We start from the raw sequence: 6675 nt of genomic DNA on the forward strand, positions 1-6675 counted from the left end.
GAAGTACTAGGGTCACACACACAATAGGCACGTGCGGGGCTAATGTCGCAGCGCTAGTCATTATTAAATATTTTGTACTTACACTATTAATTACAAAAGTTACAAATGGCAGATTAAAACTAATAGCCCCGTGTACCTCGTACGGGGCTAATAAATTTCCTCTTCATTTCTTACTTTTTCTTCTTCTTTATCTACATGAAAAACGGAATTTATTTGGGAGCCTATAAAAACTCAAATCTCAATAGATTTGCTTTTCTATATCGTAAAATAGTGTTTTTATACATCAAAATTTTGCATCGGTAAGCATAAATCTTTTATTATGTATGCTTAGAGGTGTGGGATTGTATGACGACAACGAACCAACGACAGAGTAAAAAAATGAAATTTTCTTTTCAATATTAGCGTGGTTCTTTCTGCTCCTTCTTCCACTTTTTCACTTCGCCTTCGATGGTGGTTTTTGGTATCGTATGTCATAATAACGTTTTCAGCAGAAATCAACATAAAAAATGTGATTTCGTTTTGGAATATAAAATGTGATTAGTTTGGAGGAATTTTACAATCATTCAGAGACTGTAATTTGATGACGTGACAATAAAAATATTACTAAATAAACTAAATGGGGATTGTTATTGGTTGTTGGTGGCGATGTCATTATTTATTATGTCCGCAGTGCTGTCAAACAAATCGATACTATGGTATATTGATAAAGAGTTTCTGGACGGGTCTGTTCATGATTTTTTCAAACCCTACATGAGTACAGTTAGACTATATTTAGACACGTAATAAGTCATTTGAACCCCATCGTTCGAGTAGAGTATGCTTTATCTTTTTAGCCTGATACGATTGTCTGGCATCATTGATTATCTGGCACCACTGCCTAATTTTGAGAATTCTTGATTATCTCGATTTTTTTTTATTCGAAAAAAACAACAACAAAAAATTCCATTTAATTTCATTTCAATTATGATTCGCTAAACTTGTTCGTTTGCGAAATTGTATAGTGTTCTTAGATCATTGTATCAGGTAGTACTATATTATTTGTCAACAGCATATTAATCCAGTCGAAAGATTTACATACGTAGATGTAAAAGGTCTGTCCTTTGTATACAAAGAGGAGTCATTTATTCAATGCTAGTCATGGTTGTACATCTTTAATTGATACACATACATAAGGTGGTCCTAACTGTACAATAGGTTGTGTCACAATAGAATTACAACAAATACCTATCTCAGATCGAAACAGTGGTCAAATTCTGTCTTACAAATAGTATAGAACGAAGGAGTACATGGACGAGTAGAGCACAAACAAGGAGAAATAGGGGAGGAATAGAGAGATTGCCTTCTCGTCGGAAAATATAATCAATCCGAATAACATTAGTCCCATAGCAATTTCTTTTACGAGTAAAAACATTTTTACTCACCCAATGTTTGGTTGTGTTTATATACAGATGGTGGTATATGTAATCCAACGAAACATTTTTATGATAAGGTCGCCGCGGTAATATATGATTAATTCGGGTGTGCTGCTCTGGGTTGTATTACTACACACACGCACGATTATGATCTGAAATGTTATAAATCATCTTCAATTTTATTTTTTCGCATCACATTTTCGGAGAATTGTTATTCACAAATAAATTCTAAAGAATATCTTGAAGAAAATCGTCAGATCCAATGACAGAAAGGGTGTGTGTAATATGTTAGGATAACTCATCACAGAGTACTCTCTCACATACAACTGAATTGAGCACATTTAGATCCCATGAACGTTGGATTACAACTATATCATGGAGTGGAGATCATTGGCAATGAAGATCAATGTGAAGACCACTAGAAAGATGGCTTTTAACAACATCAATATAGCGACAGAAATAAACTTGCAGCAAGCAGGAGCAGATCGCAAAAAAGTGGATGCCTATAATATTCAGCAGTGTTTAAATAGCTTTCTTCTTTCGCAGTCATTTCATTGTATCTACTGCTGCAGGTAGGGAATTTAGCGATTGAAACAATGCGCAGTTACGAACAAATCTGAAGTTTCAGATGAAATTAGTTTCGTTGTGTTGCACATATTTAAATCATTTGCGTCAAGTTTTGCAGCTAGTAGTGAGGTGAATTCGATTATATACAAACTTGACAGCTGTAACCAAAGTATATAAACACTGAAGGTAACGCAAACGCTCAGCGGATCACAAAAATTACGGAACCCAAGTTGTGGTGAGTTTCGTATGTCGCCAATACATATATTTACAACATGTTGTACGGATTTGTATCGATATACAATAAATTCACCACAAAAACTTGGGTTCCATGAGTATTTGTGGATTTGCATTACCTTCAGTGTTTATATACTTTGGCGGTAACAACATTAATACTAAGTCAATATGATGATGCCAACATTACAAAAATGAATTAAACAAAATATCTGCTTATCCGATGAGGGTTTGGATCAAGGCTGAAAACTTTTGTAGCCACGCCATATAAATTCGAATTTGGTGAATTTATCTGTATGAAAAAGATGTGTGTTGCGTATCTAACAAAATAGCGATCTGCGGGACCTCTCCAAAGCTTACAGCCCTGGTTTGTATAAAAATTTTGTTTTTGTGACATTGACGTCACTAGTGGTATAAGTGGAGACTGACTACATTAAGAGATATGCACATAAGGCTATCACTGTCCAATAGGACATAGGTTTTCCGAATACTTCGTGAATTATACAAAAATACACCCTTTACTTCAGTGTTCGACACGTGACGACTTTTAATGCTAACGTATAGAGCAGAAACGATAACGCTTACAAAACATCAGAAAACAAATTGAGAATGAAACAAAGAACCATAGAAAGAAGAATGCTTGGAATCGCAATCAGTGGGAAACAGGACAAACGAATGTCGTTGGCATGAAAATAGTAGCGCCTCTAAAGTAGAGCTGGGCAGGACATGTTTTCGAGAATATCAGATGAACGTTGGACCAAAACCATTATGAACTTCTCACAACAAGGTGGACAAATGGAATCAAGAAAATAGCAGGCAATAATTGGCATCAACCATTCGAAACAGACTGAAAAAGAATAATAGAAAACCCTTTGATAGCTCCATGTTGTACGGGGCTGATAGGGATATCTGAGAATTTAAAAAAATGGAAAATCGTATCTCATACGACAATGACGCAAAGTGTGTGTGTGTGTTTTATAATATGTTATGATAAGCGTAACCCCCACCGCCATCAGGGTACCCATCCACAGGGCACACACTCTAGCACAACTAAACATATTATTAAATAATGTTATGTGTAGTCATGAATCATACACACACAAAAAAAAAAACAAGAAGCAAAGTAACAACAGAAAAATTCAAATTTTCACATTATGTCAAAAAAGAAAATATAAAAAAAAATATTTAAATAAAGAAAAAAGAAAAGAAAAATATTAGAGTAACATACAATTCCACGCGAGAGTTGGATGTACAGAGGAAAAAGAAGTTTTCACATATATGCCAAGAGTATATAAAATATAACAAAAATTCCATTTTGTAGACTCGGGAAGAGGAATTGAAATGTGTACTCAAGGGGGTGCATATTCCAATTTTCATGTATTTCGGTTTTACTGCCACAAAGACGAATCCCGAACTCCATGCTGTTATGGTTATAAATGGGGTATACTACACACGGCAACGCGGCGCGCTCGCTGTTATAATATGCGAGATATATATTTATATAATGTGCGAGAGACGGGTGGGCTTGTGTGTATGTATATCGAATATGTGGAATATGTGCAAAACTTAGAGATCGAGCACATATACTGCTCCATATATTTATATATCTAAAATACTGAAAATAAGCACCGAAGAACCTAACCCCTTTTTTCATACATTTTCCACATTATATTTCCGAAAAATGTTTGAATACATGAAAATGGTATACATTGACATGAGCGCAACACACCAAACATAGAAGTGGGTGGGCTTCGGGGGATAGGGTATTATGTTTAGAAATATATATTTTTTTCGTGTGTATACTTTTGTGTATTTGAAATGAATAGATATGTGGCGAATCCACATGTTACCCATATACAACGATTTCTTGGCTTTTTCTTCGTCGTCTTTTGAAACATGTTTTTCATTTTTATTTTCTTTTCTTGGGTGGTGTGGTTTTTTCCCTTGCTTCGGCAAAAATCAAATAAAATAAATTATATTTTAGGATCATCTTGCCTTTTTCTTGCCTGACATTTACATCACTATGCCGAATAATAAGGAGAAGTAAAAAAAGCAAAGAAGGAATTCATAGTGCCAACGGAAAATCGTTTACAATCATCATGCCAAGATGGAACTATAGTAAAATTTTGCTCGAATTAGAATACAGTCTTTTTAGGATAAGTATGGGAGTCATGTGCGTCCGCAACTCTATTACGTAAAAACAGCGTATAGAAGATGCAGAGATCAAGGGACCGTAGAATACACTCATGACAATATTGCGACAGTGGCCGTAAAGAACACGTTTGCTGAAGATAGTGCGCGATATCATTTCTTAGTTCCACTGCATAGATTCATTACTTTGAAGCCATTTTATCATAAAGTTTCGCGTCAGCACCATCTCTAGCAAGAAAAAAACTTAAAAATGGGTTAAACATTGCCTATTGGCGATTTCCAAGAAAATGTCGTGACTAGGAAGTGCAAATTGTACATAGAAAGTGGTGACAAAACACGCAACGGTATCAGCGTTTCTAAGTTGTGCAACACATACATAGACAGCTGTAACATCTGTTGATCGTGAAAATCGCCACTGTGTGGACATCTTTTATGGACAGAAGCGTTATGAATGTACAATGAAGGAGAGTTCGGAGTAGACCTAATTCAAATTTTTCTTTTGTTGTTCTGTCAAGTTTGACAGTGCAACAAAAGTAAAATTTGAATTAGGTCTCGTTCGTGTCGCTGGTGTGTAACTAAAATTAGTAATCCACTCCACTCAGCAAAAAGTACTACGTAAGAGAGAGCAAGCTGTCAAATGAACAAGCAAAAATTGAAAAAATTCAACTTTGTCTCTCACACGGAGTACTTTTTTGGTAAGAGGAAATTAAGCATTTTAGACAGTACATTTTCCATTTCAAAAAATGTAACTCCTTAGAATTGTTTACATACTGGAGCTACGCGGTTCATTTGTTAATTTTTTTTTTGAAATAAAATAATTGCGAGACCTTTATGCTGTCGTTTTGCAAATGGAATCGACAAAATGTTCGTTGTTATTTAAAACATGTGCAGATCGTGTTGTATACCTCTCTAATACCTAACGAGGTAAGAAAATATTTTATTTTTTAATTAATTCAAGGAAGCCTTCATTCCAGGTGATCCCCGTTGCACAATGGTTTCTCTCTCGCAACCTTTTTATGTAAATTTTTCTTTATATGCAAATTTGCACACCTATTCACTAAAACCGAAATTCAGTTTTTTTTTTCACTACTTCTATATTATCGACCCCTTTCGATATGAAAAAAAATAACAAAAAAAATAAATAAAAAAATCCAAGCGACATACATGTCCCATCCTAATTTACATATAACCAATTTTTTATTAATCATATTCCAACCCATCGATGAGTCAAAAATGTTATTGCAAACATTTTACAATTTGGCAAATAATGCATTTCCATACACAGCCACACATACGGATTCGGATTTTTGCCCATTTCAATAAAATGTGAACGAGAGATTTTATTTTTACAAGAATAATGCCATTATGCACGTTTGTAAGGATGGGTGCCTCTATTCCATTCGGGTTTTTATTTTCGTGTGTGGTTGTTGTTGTACTTTCAATTGTATTTGAAAATGTGTAAGGATCACAATAGGTTGTTTTTTGTGTGTTAACTAGGAATAAAAAATCAAGTTCGTTATTAGCCGTTTTCATTTTGCACACTTAAGCAAAATGTTTGCTTTTATATGCTCTGCTAGACTTTGAAGAGACATGCTTTTTTTTGTTGTTGATTGAGAAATTGGGTCTGTCTGAGGGGGTAATGAAAGTAAACAACAAAAGAATTATAAATCCTCAGCGTGTGTACCGGGTAACGTAAGTTTCGTACATTTTCTTTTGAAATTGGTGAAAAGCCCATCTTCGATTTTTTTTTCTATTTTCTTAATTTTTTGAATCTTAGAAAATTCGGAAAATTTGAATTCAATTGAATTCTCGGATTTTATTTTTAAAAAAATTACAATTATTAAAAGATTTGTATGTGCAGAATAAGCACCAGCTGGTGTACAGCAAAAACACTTTGTATTGTAAACAATTCAAAGACAACCTCTACACGTAGTGCATTTCTATGTTAACGTCATCTATACGCGCACATTACACGTATGATTGAAGTAAACACATTGTTAAGAATGTGTTTTCATTGTTTATCATATAAGAAGTGTGTGTTAGTAGATCAGCTTGTTCTGCACATACAAATCTTTTAATAACACTAGGCAACACAGGTCATGTACACGGATGGTGGCATAGTGCGTTGGATTGGTCTTGGTGCCCTGAATATGGAACACACCTCCGTTCGTCCCAGTGACGTCTGTGTGTAGACGTAACCCACCCGAATATTTGACAACGAAAGTGCACCGATCCGGTCGGTGTTTGGTGTGGTAAGGTATTCGGACCTCCTGAGTTCAAATAACAACTCCATTGGTCTCGATCACCTATATGT

The sequence above is a fragment of the Bradysia coprophila genome, unplaced genomic scaffold (assembly GCF_014529535.1).
Source record: "Bradysia coprophila strain Holo2 unplaced genomic scaffold, BU_Bcop_v1 contig_333, whole genome shotgun sequence".
Classification (NCBI taxonomy): Eukaryota; Metazoa; Arthropoda; class Insecta; order Diptera; family Sciaridae; genus Bradysia; species Bradysia coprophila.